This window comes from Falco cherrug, chromosome 2 (genome assembly GCF_023634085.1).
Source record: "Falco cherrug isolate bFalChe1 chromosome 2, bFalChe1.pri, whole genome shotgun sequence".
NCBI lineage: Eukaryota > Metazoa > Chordata > Aves > Falconiformes > Falconidae > Falco > Falco cherrug.
In genome coordinates this window covers 24,249,743-24,266,203 of record NC_073698.1, presented here as the reverse complement: position 1 = coordinate 24,266,203, position 16,461 = coordinate 24,249,743, and the positions used below count along the sequence as shown (strand labels likewise).

At 47.3% G+C, this 16,461-nt stretch overlaps 1 long non-coding RNA gene across 1 annotated transcript in view; it reads right to left on the bottom strand.

Moving 5' to 3' along the window:
- Window positions 1-3,652: 3,652 nt before the first annotated feature.
- Window positions 3,653-16,461, bottom strand: part of LOC114017887 (uncharacterized) — a 59,204-nt gene continuing 46,395 nt past the window's right edge. Inside the window, exon 3 of the long non-coding RNA XR_003563190.2 lies at window positions 3,653-15,134. This is a non-coding gene — a long non-coding RNA (uncharacterized LOC114017887). The remainder of the gene's footprint in view (window positions 15,135-16,461) is intronic.

The window sequence follows — 16,461 nt, the reverse complement described above, 5'->3', positions numbered from 1 at the left end:
ATATGCACAGAGATGAGGAAGTGCCTATGGGAGAACTTTATGGTAGAATCTCTCATTTCTCTTCCAGGAGATCAGTACGACTGGGTATCTTTCTGAAGTGCCCATACACTAATGCACACAACATGAGGAACAAACAGAAGAAACCGGAGGTCTGTGTGCCATTGTCGGGCTACACTCATTGAGATTATGAGTCGTGGTGGAATAGCTCACTGCTGTGGATGCTGCCAGGGATGACTACAGGCTCTACAGGAAGAAAAGGCTAAGGCAAAAAGCAGGGAGTTCCCTTGATTTGAGGGAACAGTGTGAAGGCATGAAGCTCTGCCTTGGATTGATGAAGAGCCCCTTGAGAGTTTATGGGCCAGGAGAAGTGGGTAGACAAACATGGCTGACATTGTTGTGAACATATTCTGTAGACCACCTGATCAGGAAGAAGTAGTTGAGGCCTTCTTGAGGTGACTGGAGGAAGCTTCGTGTTTGCAGGATAAGGACATGGGGGACTTCAACCACCCCAATATCTGGTGGAAGGTCAACACACCACGGCACAAGCAATCCAGGAGGACTCTGGAGTACACTGATAATAACTTTCTGATGCAGGTGACTGAAGAGCCAACAAAGGGGGACAATCCGCTGGACTCAGAATCACAAAGAAGGAAGAAACAGTCAGGGATGTGAGGGCTGGGGTGGCCTTGGCTGCAGTGACCATGAGATTGTGGAGTTCAGGATCCCAAGAAGAGAGAGCATGGCAAGAGCAGGACCACAACCCTGGATTTCAGGAGAGCAGAGTTCAACCTCTTCCGATTGCTGCTTGGAAGAATCCCATGGGATACAGTCCTGAAAAAAGAAGAAAGGTCCAGGGGAGCTGGCTGATTTTTAGGGACCAGCTTCTGCAAGCTCAAGAATGGTCTATGCCCATCAAACAAAGGCAGCAGGATGAACAAGGAGGTCCTACAAAACTCAAACACAGAAAAGCACACAAGGGCGGAAGCAGGGTCAAGTAACCCTGGGAATAATATAAAGACACTATTGGAGTGTGCAGGGATGGAGTTAGGAAAGTCAAAGCTCACCTAGAGTTTAATCTGGTGAGGGACATGAAAAGCAGCATGAAGGGCTTCTACAGCTGGAAAATGTGGGCCTGCTGCTGAATGAGGAAGAGGGGACCAGCTCATTCTGGACATGGAGGAGGCTTAGGTAGTGATGGAAGGTGGTTGGGACAAGTCATGTTTTTTTGAAGGGGAATCCATCCTTAACCAACTTGATAGCCTTCTATGATGACATGACTGCCTTGGTGAATGAGGGAATAGCAGTGGATGTTGTTTATCTCAACTTTAGCAAGGCTTTTGACACTATCTCCCATGACATCTGTGTAAGCAAAATGACGAAGTATGGGCTAGATATGTGGACAGTGAGGTGGACAGAAAACTGGCTGAACTGCCAAGCTCTAAGGCTGGTGATGAGTGGCATGAAGTCTAGCTGGAGGCCATGCACTAGTGGAGCACCCTGGGGTCAGAAACGGGCCCGATACTGTTTAAAATCTTCATTAATAACCTGGATGATGGGACAGGCTCTACCCTCAGCAAGTTTGCAGAAAAGAAGGGAAGGAGGGCTTGATTCATCATTTGCCTGTGCCGCCATTCAGTGGGACATCAACTGGCTGGAGAAACAGGATGACAGTGACCATATGAAGTTCAATGAAGAGGGAAAAACCTGCCCCTCAGAAGAAATAACTCCATGCACCTGCACACACACTGCGAGCTGACTGGGCTGACAAGCAGCTTTGCAGAGAAGATCTGGGGCTGCTGGTGTCCTGGTGGACAAGCTGACCATGAGCCAGCAATATGCCCTTGTGGTAAAGTAGGCCAACAGCCTCCTCGGTTGCGTTAGAAAGAGTGTCACTAGCAGGTCAAGGGAGTTGATCCTTCCCATCTGCTCAGCACCAGTGAGGTGTTCTGTCCAGTTCTGAGCTCCCCAGTATGAGAGAGACATGGACATACTGGACTGAGTCCCTCGAAGACGATTAAGTGATTGAAGCAACTGACATATGAGGAAAGGCTCAGAGAGCTGGGGTTGTTGACCCTTAAGAAAAGAAGGCTCAGGGAAGATCTTATCAGTGTGTTTAAATACCTCATGTTGGGACAGCGTAAAGAAGATGGAGCCAGGCTCTTCTCAGTGTTGCCCAGTGACACGACAAGAAGCAATGAACACAAACTGAAATACTTTTTCACTGTGAGAGTGGTTGATGAACAGAAGAGGTTGCTCAGAGAGGTTGTGAAGTCTCCAGCCATGGTGATACTCAGAACCTGACTAGACACAGTCCTGATCAGCCTGCTTTGGCTGACCCTGCTCAAGCAGGGGGCTTGGCCCAGGCAATCTGCAGAGGTTCCTTCCAACCTCAACCATGCTGGGATTCTGTGAGATTCATTTAAATCTCCAGCATAAAGCACATTTATTTTCAAGTATTCCATCAATTCTCACCTCAGTACAGGAAAATTGGCTTTCAAGCCTGATAGCACATTGAACCTTTATCACACCTGTGGGGCCAGAGTTTCAGGAGAGCTTTAACAACCCAACAAACCCAACAAACAAAGTACAAAACGTGCCATGCAAGTCAGATGTTTCTGGTGCAATAACTATATGGTTAGAAGTTTCTCTAACAAACCCATTTGCTGTCAGGATGAAGTGGAACCAAGTCAGTGGTATTCAAGTTTATAGAAGTCAATTTTGTAAAATGCCAGAAGGAGTTACTTAGTGCCACCCAGTGTTGGTAGCTAGAAAAAGGAAGGTTAAATATGGTTACAACTGGGTGTAGCCTAGTGAAACAGGGAAAAAAATCCCTGCTTTTACTTTCTGTATTGGAGTGAGTAATGCCACAGAAGCTGTGCAGCATTGAGGTCCAGGAGATAGGTGTCCCGTAGATGAAATGCAGTTTAGCTGTTTTGTTAAAAAAAAAAAATTCTACCTTTTATATTCACTTTTCAAAGCAGGTGATCAGTTTGAGATTTAGGTGGCCCCTTTTGTCACAAGACTCACTCCTCTAGTCTCACATCAGTCTAGTGAGAAAGTTGTGCTGACTTTTCTGGTTAGGTGTTCAGGAATTTAGATAAGAAACAATTGTATAAGAGTCTTTTCTCTCCTAGGATGAGTACAGTTAAAAGATTACTTCTTTTCCCCTTTATCTCAGATGCTGCATGTGACCTGCCTTTTCCTTGAAGCCTTTTAAATTATACAGGACCTCACGTGTATCAGACAGGGAAATACTCTCCCAGTTATGATCTTTCGATACCTGAATAATTGCACTTATGCTTTTGTCCTTCAAAGGACTACATAAAGCCGGTTAAATGTCATGGTCCTATTTTACAGACATGGAAACTGAGGTACTGAGCAGGTACCGTCCTCCCCATCACCGCGAAGAGCTGGGTCCTGGCCAGGAGGGGACGGAGGGGACCTGGAGCCCAGAACCTGAATGGGAAAAAGGGGAAGGGGAACGCAGGGCACTGAGATACCATGAACCCACCAGATGTTGCGGGGGTGAGGGGGCCCCAGAGTTGTGGTTTCACCTGTAGTAGACATGGCAAAGAAACCCTCCTTCTAGCATTTTTGGCACCTTTACTCTGCCCTGAAGCAGTCTTGCTGCCCAGAGAAAAAAAGACAACACTGTTTTGAGCAGTTCTCTGCTGGTTGTTTATTTCAGCCCATAGAAGACAGAGCAGAGGGACAAGGAGAGACAGACACAGGATTTATCTCAGATTGCTACAACAAAGAACCAACGGCAAAGTGAAAGGTGGTTACCCTCTGAAACATCACGACGTACCACGCTGGTTATCCCTGTTTCTGGGTGGGAAGGGTCCCTACTGGCATTTTTACCTTTTTCTCCCACTCATGGAGCCATCTCCCAGTCACACAGGCAATCCCTTGGATTTGTGCCTGCCGACAACAGGCTTCCTTTCTCACCTACCTTTCACCGAGCCCTGGGAAACAGGCCAGGCAGTGCGGCCGCAGGTCATGTGCTGAAAACTCCTCTTCTGGGGACAACTCTTTTCTTGCCAGTCCTGTGAAGTTCCTGGAGGACCTGGGAGCTGGGTTGGGTCTGCTGGATCACCTAGGAAGACCTTGATGTTCATTAATTACATCTGCATGTCTCACTAGGGTCCCACATGTCCTAGGTGCTCTCCACAGCTATGCGATTCGCAGTCCTCCCACAGACCTCACAGTTCACAACTCAAGGCAGAAAATCACTAATTCCTTTGACAACTGCTCAGCCCCTGCCTTAGGAATTCATCAAAAAGACAATTTTCCCAAAGAGGGACCACAGGACACAGTGACCATAGAAAGAGTTGGGTGGAGGAAGGAGACCAGACAAATACAGCATTCATGGGGAAAAAAAATAAATACCTGTGTGTAAACCCCTAGTTAGCAAGGTTTACAAAGTAGGTTTACAATGAGACAGTCCCTGCTCCAGAGGTTTTACAGTCTGTGCTCCAGAGGTTTTATAGTCCCTGCTCCAGAGGTTTTGTAGTCCCTGCTATCAGGATGCAATAGCAGGAAGAGGAAAGGCAGAAGCAGGAGACCTGGGAGTCCCCACGTTACACAAAGCAACTCTGCTCAGTGTGCAGGTCTGAGGCATTTTTAAGCCTATAAATAAACTGGGGATGTTAATGATGCCATTAATCTGCGCTGGCTGCCATCCCAGCTATTTTCAGTGGCGAGGTTACCTTGCCTCTCCCAGCAAAAGTAGGTCTCGAGGGGAGGGCTGGGCGAGCGGCAGGGATGGATGCTGTGTGCCCGTGGCGGGGGGCACTGCCCTCGGTGGGGGGACACTGCTGCCATCCTTGGCTGCACACCAGGAGAAGGTGACCCAAGCACCAGCCCTCCTGGCTCCCGGCCTGGAGGGAAACACACGAACATGGTCATCAGGTAATAAATGATGGGGAAAAGCGGAGTGCTGCCAGCTGCAGAGGGAAGCGCATGGCTGCTCCTGCCCGCAGCCTCTGCGGCAGAGATGCTTCCTTCAGCTCCTGCAACAGACACCCCCAGTGGAGGCCCTCTGCTCCTCTGGACCCACTGGGAGCCTGCTCCCCAACCTCTGCCTTTCCAATGACAGAAAGCGGCATGGCTCAGAGCTACAGGAGAGAGGGGGACCCCGGAGGGGACAGCCAGGGTGTCCCAGCACGCCAGACCAGGGTGAGAAGTGGCTGGGGTGCAGGTCCCTGGGGAGAACAGGGTCTGCCCCGAGAGAGCTTCTCATTCATCACTCACACCAACAGCCAGTGCTTCAGTGCTTCCCTCATAGGCAGAGAGAGAGAAGAGGTCCCTTACCTTTCCACCCAGGGGGAGCAGAAATATCATAAACTCAGACATTAAAACATGCTTTTCCTCCTTCCCACAAACACCAGAGGAAAAAGGAAAAAAAAAAGAGCCGGACGCATGTTGCTCTTCCATTCTTGCGTGAAGCTGACCTGCGGTCAACCTATATGCACCTCAACACATTCTTGCCTTGTCATGTATGATAACATGACACAAGAAAAGTCCTGTCTCTGCTCTTCACTAAGGACTCACTGGGATTCTGTGAGCAGAGCAACCCCAGGACCACATCTGCCAGGGAGAACAGTGGCCCAAAATCTGCCCTCAGTGCTCACACTGTACCCAGAGCTGGTTTGGCTGTAGACAGCATGGTCCTGAGGTTCATCTTACGAGTGTACATGCTTCTGTTTATTTTATTATTTATTATAAAAAACCATGGTTTTGTTTATTATTTTTGCCACAGTACGCCAGGAAAAATGAATTCCTAAAAGAAAATGAAGATCACACTTACTAGAAATAGGTGCCTTGGAAAACCAAGTCTTCACAGTGCTTTCCTTTGACCTGCCTGCTCAGATATTCAAGGTGGTCAGATACCACCACTCGTGGTTAGAGAAATGAATGTTCCTGTACCACCAAATAATAATGCTGGCCAACCTTTTATCTTTTGCAACAAACTCACGAAGTTGAGACGTTCGCTAGGTAATATCATGGAAGTGTTATTCACACTCTAGTCCCAGGTGTCATTTGGCTACTGTAGCTATTGGGACTTACTCTCCTGAAGCATTCAGCAGCGTAGGACTTAGTTTCCTTATGTCATCAGAAAGCACCCCTTGTTTTTTGTTCTTTATGTTGTTTAGTGTTGTTTCTCAAATCTGTGGTACCTATAGTGGTCTAAACACCACTTCCTTATATCAGCTAGGAAAAATTAAGAGACATCTGGATGCTTTTCTTCCCTTAACAATGACATTTTGGGGCCAATGTCAGCAATTTCTCTGCGGAAGGTCCAGCCTTGACCTGGCTTACAGCTGACAGACAAGGAGACCGGTTCTCCCTCAGGAACTGCTATGAAAGGCATTTAATTTACTTTGCTCTTTTGACTCAATTATATCCACTGGACAATCTGAAAGCGTTGTTAACGCCATGTCTACCCTCTTTTAGGGGTCATGCAGCATGTGACCATTTGAAGGTTCATGGAGGCCTGGGTGGCATGTACGTGGCAGAAGAAGGCAAGGTGCAGTGCTGTGTATAGCCACTTTGGCAAGCAGAGACATACATGTGTGAAGGGGAGCTGTGGATTCATACATTGATGGCAAGAGCTGAGACACCAACCCCAGTGATATCCTGCTATGCAACGGAGAGGAGGTTTCTTTCCCACCTTACAGAGCCCACAGAGCGTTAAGCCATTTTTGCAATGCTTTTGCAAAGGCTCCTTCCTCATCCCTACTGCCTGGAGCTGGCACTTTGGGGAGCCTGTCAGCCCCATGCCCACCCAGGACGCTGCCCTTCTGGACATGCTAATGCAGAACAGCAGGGAGCAGGCACTGCAGCAGTTCTTTGGCTCCACAGAGGTGCCCGTTTGTCACATTTCCAGCAGCTTTGGCAGGCTTGGTGCAGTTATTATTAACTCCTAATCGCCACTTGCGGACTTTGCTGAGCGGTTGCTAGGATGTGAATTTATTTTTTTTTTTATCAATGGAATTTCATCACTTGGGTTTGCTTTGCCGTGCATTAGTTTATCACATTGAGAGATATAGCCATATAAATCCTGCTGGTATAAATTGGAGCAACATTAACCTCCCTAGGGAAGTGGGGAAAAAAGCCCCTCTAAATCCCAGTTTTACTGCTAGTATTCTGTGTCTGGAGAAACAGCATGTCCAGTAAGAAATTAGCTTGCAATTGGAATCTGGCACAAGATGCAGAGAGGTACTCCAGGCAGACTTAACGTTCACCTTGACAAAGTAATCAGCTTGTCAAGCAAAGGAAGTCACCGTGGCCAGAGTGGTGATGGAAGGTAACTAATACTCTCCATCTGCAGCATCAGGCAATTAAGGATTTAAAATCCCTCAAGAGAAGAGAACTGAAATGTTAGAGAAGAAAACATAAATACAAAAGTGAAGACATTAGCAACATGTAAGGCCCAGAAAAATGGAAAAGAAATGCCAGAAATGTTTCATATTGGCCCCAAATGAGTTAACAGTCTCAAATGAAGTGGTTAAGGCTTGTTGCACATGGTAAAAATACAGACTAAGCCAATGAAACGGTCTCAGGCTAGTTGCACAGAAGAAATTATCTTCCTAGAGCAAAAAAGGCATCTGTTTGTTTATCTCAGTTATGAAAATGTCCTTGTCAGAGGTTTGCAGTGCTGAGCTCTCTTTGGGCAGGTCACTTACCTCCTCCCAGCTCCAGAGGAGACCTGTAAACCACTGCCCCCCGATACATGATGCATCCACCCATCCCAAGCAGTCATCCCTGCTCCTTCCAGAGGCACTGAGCTCCCCGGGTGGTCTCAGAAGACACAGCCCTCCCTCTGCCTGGAAAATCCTGCTACAGAAAAACAAACTGCTAGTAGTAGTAGAAGCAGTAGTAGTAGTCACTGGAAGAGATTCCTGTGCTCCCCTGAAGCCTCACCTGCAGAGAATCACTCTGGGCAGACAGGATTATATAAGAAGTGCCTTTAAGGGCAATACCAGCTAAAATCATTCCTTCCTGTTGACCCTGCTGCTCACTCACTCCAGAGGATGTCTCCTGCTGGTGCAGCCCTTCCTGGCACCAGGAGAGGAGTGCTGAGGACCAGGGCCCAGAACTGACCGATCTTAAATAAAATCCAGCAAAAAAGTTCTTGCTGCTTATTAAAAAACACCACAGAAAGACAAAACCTAACTCAGGGAGTTCCCCGCTTGGCACACCGATGACAAGGTGATGCACTGCAGCTCAGAGGCAGGAGGGAGCAGCTAGAGCAGGGATGGGTACTGCTGCCAAAGGGCAGCCTCAGACTATGGCCACTGTTTCCACGTTTCCAAAAAGAGGGAGAGAAGGGTGACAGCATCTCAGATGGGCAACAGCTGGAGCGAGGTGGGAGAGCTGAGCCCTGTACCAAGGCTTAAGGGAACCAATGCACGCAAACACTGACTGGCAGCCCCCGTGTCTCCAGGAAGGCCTGAGGACCCACACCTGATCTGCACGTTTCAGAGACAAACAAAAGCAGTGATTCATCAAATCAGTCATAGAAATGTGAAATTCTCTCTTGTTAATGCTGACAATTAACTCTTATATTTGCCTGGGAAAACGCGCCCTGGTGCCTTTCCTCCAGGAGGCTTGGGTACACAGCAGCGGGAGCCCACTGTTGGCTTCTGTAGGACCAGGATGATGCTGTGCTGGCCAGGCAAGAAAATGAAGTTGCTCCCCTGGTCCTAAGTGAGCGCTGAACAGACCATAGGATTCAGAAACACTGGAAATGACCATACCTATGTAGACCTGGCATTTAATTGTGCCCCTGAAGCAGAGAGCCTCCTGCTGCTGCTGGTCTGAATGGACTGCTTTAGCTAGTTTGTGTTTCTCAGTGTCCTGGAGGAGACATTAGACAGTTGTGAGATTCAGTCTCTAATTAGGTCCCTGTAGTGGTAAGATTGCTTCCTTTAGAATAGCTCAGTGGGAACTGGTACTTTATCCTCTCCATTCAAATTTTTATTTCTTTCACCCTTGTTTTCTCTGCAAAGCCTGGATTCTCCCAGACCACTGGATGACAGTTGCAAAAGCCTCTGACATTCACTTTAAGGACATTTCTTTTCAGCTGCTTCACATTTCCTTTTGACAAGCTCTTCCAACAATATTTACTGCAACTGATGAATTATCTCGCAGCTGGACCGCTTGCTGGTCTTTTCAATCCAGTGCCGTTCTAAATCTTGATTAGCTGGTCTGATTTTTAAATCTCATAGAACTGCTAAGTCCAAGCTGTCCTGTCACACACCGTGATGGGGAGATGGTTCCCGGTTACGCAGAGCAGCAGCCACAGGCTGCCTACACAGACATTAGGCATTTGGGGGGGCTCCACCTCTCCAGCAGGCAGCAAAACAACGGGTTATCCAGAGGAAGTAGTTCAGCTCACAGGGAAAGTTATTTAGATAGCTAGAAAAGAAAGAGTCTTACTAATTTAAGCGTATGTGAAAAATGATGCAATGCACCACGCACCACATTTCACAAGCATCTTGCACAAGTGATATTACACAAATGCACCTTTCTCCACATTTTTGCAGATCCTCTTTTCTGTTACCCACTTCTGAGCATGTCCTTAGCAATGAACAGCAGTCCAAGGTTTCAAATTAGGATCCTTATTTGAGTTCTTACATAAGATTAGTCTGATTTGTTTAGATTCTGCCCTCTCAAGTCCCAAGATACTTGCAGGGTCTGCAGGTGTTTAACCGTTGCAACAGCGAGGTCATTTTTATTTTGCCAGCTAACTGTGGGGTTAGGCACCTGATTTTCCGTGATTTGACTTCCAATTCTAAAAATGTGGCCTGAAGGTAAGCACAAAACTGGGATTTGAAGCCCAGAGCCTGGGAACACACTAGGCATATCGTTGCCTGAGTTCAGGCTGAGAAGGCGGCTCTTCACTTGTCAGAAGACTTACAACAAAACAGGAAGCTATTAATATTAGAGCCTGAACTGACTTGAGAGTCAAACAATATCAAACAGAAGGTGTCTCCCCTTTTTCCTGTTTATCTCGCTGTTTTAGAAGGCAGGGGAGACAAAGAGTCAGAGAGTTTCTCAATTTGGTGCTACAAGGCAGTGAAATTGAACCAGCAGACTGTACATCTTCACAGTAAACATACGGCCTCTCTCTCCTCAAGACTTTAAAGCTTCTGCTGCACTTTTAAACAAATAGGCAACCGATTTTGAAATGACGGGGTGGAACATGACAAAAAAATGCAGTGTGATGGCATGCAGGAGCTTAGACAAAGTGAGCAATAAATGAAACTACAGGGGAGGGTAATAGGCTGGCTTGGTATAATTATCTTAGAAAAACACTGGAACTAAAGAACTTTCTCCTGAGAAAGTGTCATTTGATTTTTAATTAACACAGGTCATTAGGACTACAGTTCCATGTTGTGTCTGTGTGATGGTTTATCAAAGCAGGATCAAATTCCTGGCAGGGTTCTGGGAGGAAGCTCTAGGGTAAAGGCAAAATACCGCACGTGCAGCTTGCCTCCGCACAGCATAGAAATGAGCAAAACCTGCTGGATTCATGGCCCAGCCTCATCACACCCGCGCAGTAGATGCCAGAGTTCACTTAGACCTCTGTTTTCACTGCCGCCAAACACAGTATTTTCTTTCAAATCAGGAAAATTTGAAAAATGGCCTTTTTTTAAAAGGAACTGGATGCAGTCCCTCCTTGAAAGGTGAGACTGAGCAGGAAAACCTGCCCTGAGAGCAGCTGGTGAGGGCAAAACCAGAGAGCCAACCTCTCAGGATGCCGGCTTGTTTGGCTGCTGGAGCTCTTCTGCATTTCATCAGCAGCTGTGGAGGTGACAGGGCCAGGGAGCTGCCTTCCCAGCCTCCAAATTCTCAGAGCATTTCTCAAAAGACTCAAGTTGGCCTCAGAAAAACTGGCACTGAACAGGAAAAGGGCTTTTCTTTAAAAAAAAACCCACCTCACACTCAACACAAAGAGCAGGTATCAGCTCCCTTGGAAATGTTTCCTTTCTCTTGGAGGAACAGGAGATTGTATGTGAGGACTTCTTCTGTGGGCTTTTTAGCTCTTTCAGTTATTTGGAGGTTTGGACCGATTTCTTTTTTCCCATCCTATCTTGCTGAGCCACTCACAGCCACGTGACATAAATTCCTAGAAGCAGATAACTCCCACAGAGCCCTATGCCTCTCCATTTACACCAGAAAAACACTGTTTGTATTTGCAGAAGATTAAAAAAAAAAATAGAGGTGCCTCTTTCTTCTTTTCTGTCCTTGATAAGGCTTCACCTGCAAATGCAAGGCAGGAGTCACACTGTTTTCTTTCCACTGGCGTTGCAGATGTCAAGCAAAAACATCACAGATTTCATTGCTGCCTCAAGGAAACCTGCTGTAAATGGCTTGCAGGGTTGGTCCACCACCTCTGACAAGATTTGCTGCCTACAGCACTGATGCAAGCAGCGTAATCCTCACAGGAAGGCACAGCTGTCAGGTCCCCACCAGAATGGCATCTTTTCTCCACTCAGACCGCTCTGGAGTGTGTTAGGTAAAGAGGGGTACGGTGAGTAGCTGCCAGGCTCCGAGACACTTTTGTGATCATGGCCACAGTCCTTTCTAGGGTCCTTCGTTTTCCAAGCTTCATCCCTACACAGGAAGAAAAAAATTGTTCTCTCTTAACAAAAGGGCACAGGAGCACAGGATGGCAACACAGCTGGCCCCACCACTGGCAGATGCAGATCCATGTTACAGCTGAGCCAGTCCAACAGCTTCTTGCCGTAGATGTGGATAGGCTCTTCTTCTGCTCTGGTCCTGTGCTCCCACTCCTGCCTTTGCTGACTCCTGCCCCGAGGATAGTTTCAGGGATCTATGCCAAAGAGAGCAAACTAAACCGGGTAAGTGTCCTGAATCCCAGGCTAATGTCTTAGCTACTAGACCTTTCTTGCAAGTAGGGAAAAGAAAAAAGGTAAGGAGAGGGCAAGGAAAGCACCTTTAAAGGCCTGAATCCAAAGTGATCCCGTACTCTTTTTTTTCTTCCCACCTTTCTCTCCCCAGCTATCTCTACAGCAAGCTCCTGTTTCACACCACAGCACTTCTTGGAGGCCTGGCCTGTGGAAGAGCCAAGCTGCTTCCCAGATCCTCGCACCAGCCCCTCCTGCACACGGCGAGCATGGCACAGATGGAAGGAATCACCACGCAACTCAGCCTCACCTGGGCACCAAGCGGGATGCAGGAGCTGGGAAGTGCTCCCAGCTCTTGGAATATAGCCAGCGGCCAGTCCCAGCCAGCCACTCCTTGCTGCAAAGGGTCTGTAAATCCTGGGATTTACCTACCGCACAGTCCCAGCAGGTATCCCAGTGATGGGTGGCTCCTGCCTGAGCTCACAGATGAGGAGGAAGAGAAAGGGAGGAAGAACAGTTTCAGATGAAGTAGAATTAGGCCAGAGAAAAGAGTGGTTATTAGGAAAAGAAAATGAATGATAAAAAAAAAAAAAAATGACTAGTCTTCATGTTTTAAGTGAGAGAGGTGAAACGAAGCAGAGTGAAGGGAAAGCGTTCTGCAGGGTGAATTAGAGAGATTTACAGCAGAACATCAGTTCCCTGTGTAGCTCAGGTCAAACGCTGCTTTGCGTATCCCCTTTGCTGTCCAAGGCGTACAGTCAAAAGGTAGTGCAGAGTGAATCTCTTCATGGCCTGCTACAGCTCTCTTTCATACCATACCTCAAGACTTTGAAGTATTAAACTCATACGCCTCAGGGGTATGGAAGTGCTGTTCTTCCTCGGAGAATGAAGGGCAAAAGGCGGAGGGGATGGGAGCTGCTTACCCAAGGGAGCCACTGGCAAAGCAGAAACCTGGACGTAGATCATCTGAGTCCCGAGCTAGCGCCTGAACTTCCAGACACACCCTGCTCTGCCCCAAAACGTGAGAAAAGAAGAAACAAAACCAAAGCCATACCACAGTGGTTTAAGTCATTTGAGAGTCCCGGCTGCAACCTCCCACACAGCAATCACCGCACGATCCTGGCTGGTTTCACCACTACCACCTTACCTTTCCCCTCTCGGGTTCTCTGTTGCGTCTTGACATAAACTGGGGGCTGCCTGAGGCGGAGGCTGTTCAACCTTCCCCATTACTTTGCATGTGGCATGCAGTATCATGGGGTATCTTGCAGTTTCTGACTCTGAATGGAGTTTTTGACTCTTGAGAGTCAAATGATTTAATGCCACTTGTGTCTGCCTTGTGAAGCCTTTCCACCCCTGTGAGCAGCTGGCAGGAGCAATACCAGTGAGCAAGAGCCATCCACGCACACCACTCAGGTTTTACCATCTCTGCTCACTCTGAGGTTTTTCATATTAGGGATATTATTTAGGTTGCAGGCGATACCTCCAAAAAGTGACAAGAATCAGGCTAGTGGGTCTGCCCTTAGGCTAGCAAGCCCAAAAGACCTGCCTGCAGCAGAGACTGCTTTATAGGAATGAGGCCCTGCAAATTTCTTTATGAAAACCAATGGCCAAAGTGCTGCTGTAAAGGATTTATACAACAGAGATGTGAGTACCGGTTCCTGTTCCACTACTGACTATTCCTATCTATTTCCTCTTTCCCTGTCCTTCAAGGCTTCACTCTGAATATAGGGATGTATACTATTCCTGAGGAGTCTTGGGAGAGAATCTAGAGGGTAAAGATTTGCTTCAAAGCAGATCTTCAAACATCTGTTTGTACTTACGGCACAAATATTTAGCACACTACAGCACATAGCTGTCTGTAGCTTCAAGGCAAACGCAAATGCTAAGAGGTATTAAACACTCATAAACATAAACAAGATAGCCTGGAGTAGCTTATCGGTTTAGGTGGTAAAGGGTGGGGGAAGGCTCATTGTATATTTAAGGCCCAGTCTTTTCCCACTGATTTTTTTCTGCGTTACTAATGGGCCAGGGAGAGAAAAACTCTCATGCGTGGCAATATTGCATGAACAGAGTCAGTCCTGGCTCACTCCTGCAGCGGCTCCTGCTTGCTGCTGCACCAGGGTGCAAGGGCACTCAGTCTCCGGCTATCCTCTGAGTCGGGAGAGGAAGGACACAACTACTAATGGCAGCTCCATTTCTGACAGCAGTGTCACCAGCTACAGCAGGTTACTCCTACAGCAGAATGGAGATTACAGCTGAAGGGTAAGGAGTAACTTCCCTGCCTGCAGAGGCCTTGCTAGGTGGCCGTACAGCAGCAGCAGAGGGAGTCCCTGGCCTCAGATTACTGTTTGATTGGAAAACAGATGAGCAGATGAAGGCATTATCACCTTTTGTTGCTTGATGCCACTCTAGCACCAAAGGCTAGAGGGGAGCTGAGACACTAGAAGGACACTCGTACCATTGCCTGAGAGAGAGGTACCATGATTAAGCTGATAGAAGCTGGTGATGTTCTAGTCCCCCACACTCCTCCTACATGAACAAGGAGATCATTTGGCTGGTTGAAGTCCCTGAATGGTCTCCTGTTGGGATTAGACAACTGCTAGTTCTGGTGCAAAGAGAGGAGAGAAACATGGGGCAGAAGCCACAGGACCTGAGGCATGGAAGCAGTGCTGTTCTTGGTGGGCATAAACCGTTATGGACAACATCTCAGTATCTCTAGTTCACAGTCTTCTGCCTAGTCTAATCTCGCTTTCTTGGAGATTGCAACTCAAATGCAAAAAATCTGGAACAGCTCTGCCCTGGACATACGTTGGCTTCTGCCAGCTCTACTGCAGGGACAGTAATCTTTGCCAGCAGAGCAGTAATAAACACCTCTTCAATCACCTCACCATCACTAAAGCTCATTTGTCAGAGCCCTAAATCATAACGCAAACACTAAAAATCAGCCCCAAATGGACATGCCTAGACCACAAAACCTGCAAATTCTCTGAAAACATGCAGTCTAGCCCAATAAACAGTGCTTTCCCCAGGAGAGCTAATTTTGGTTCTGCAAACAGAACAGTGTCAACAAGAAAAGCACTTTTACACCACTATTTTTGGCAGTATGGAAACATCCCTGTATATTACAAGCTACTTACTACCTGTGCAGAAGTTTCCAGTGTAGATCCACATTCAGTTCAGCGTGAAGAGGGCTTTTCAGTCATGTCGAGCCAATGCAACTGAGCCAAGAGGAATTAAAGCTATGCCCTTTTCTGCCTGTTGAGACACGGTGAAAGAAAGCAGCCACCTTAAATCAAAGGGTCCAGATTCAGGGAGGTGCTCCAGCCAGAAATCAGAAGGCAGTTTACAGATACTTTGATAACTTGAGCTTTTATCATTCCACAGGCCCCTGAGATCAGTTGGTGAGCGCTGAGTGAGTTTCCTCATATGGTATTCGAAGGCAAAGTCAATCTACATTTTCTTCCCAACAGGCAAGCCCAGGCAGCTACAGTGTGTTATAAAAAGAGGAGATTAAGCACAAGTTTTGCAGTGCTATTGTCTGAAAAGATACAATCGGTTCTATCATTAGGAGCTTAGGAGTTAGGATTTTAAATCTGATGTAGGCAGCTTTGAAGCACCAGTTTTGTCAAGAATATCCCATGCTTTGTCCTATCTTGAAAACTCAATTGTTTAGCTATTAAAAGAGATTAATGTAATCTCTGTGTCTATGAAATTGGATTTTGAAACTGCTTGCTTACTGTACTATCTCCAGTGCAGTGAATGAAACCTCTGCTCCTATTCATGTTGCCACAAATTATGGGTCACACCTTGTTCGGGCCCATTTGCCAATGGGACAAAGTGCCCGGCAGGCTGCAGGAGGCGCACAGCCGGCAGGGCGAGGGAAGCTGTGGTTCCCCTGAGCCCACCGGTGACGTACCGTGTTGCTTTGGACCCCTTGGTGCGATCAGGCCCAGTAGGAGGGATACTGAGATGGCCAGGGCAGAGTGCAGAAGCTAGGAGGAGAGGTTGTGGGAGCTGGGTGAGTTTAGTCCAGAGACAGGGAGATGGAGAGGTGATCTAACAGGATCCTATTGCAAATTACACTTCCCCTGATGGCAGTTACACGACTGATGAAGCCCAACACCTGTGAGCAGCAGGTGCAAAAATAAGGGGCACCAAGCCCAGGCTGGAGCTGGAGAGATGATAACAGACATCAAGGAAAGCATGTCCCAGGGAGGGGGACTCTCCATCTTTGGAGGCTTTCAAGCCTTGGCTAGAAAACGCCAAGGCTTACCTGACCTAGTGCAATAGTCCTGTGCTAAGTGGGAGCCTGGATGAACTTGAGCCTTCAGAGGACCCTTCCAACCAACATTTCTGTGTTTCTGTGCTTTTCTAAGTGAAGGACATGAACACTGTTCAGCTCTGTGGATCTGTGTCCTTTTATGCTAGCTAAGGGTCTGGTCCTGTAGTCTGAAAATCCCGAAACGCTGTTTAGAAAACATTTCAGATAAATTGTTTGGAAACCTTTCTTCTGCTTATGCATTCATCTGTGGTCTGCTACAGAAAGCTCTGGAAACAAACTGTCTCAAACATCTGCTTTCAC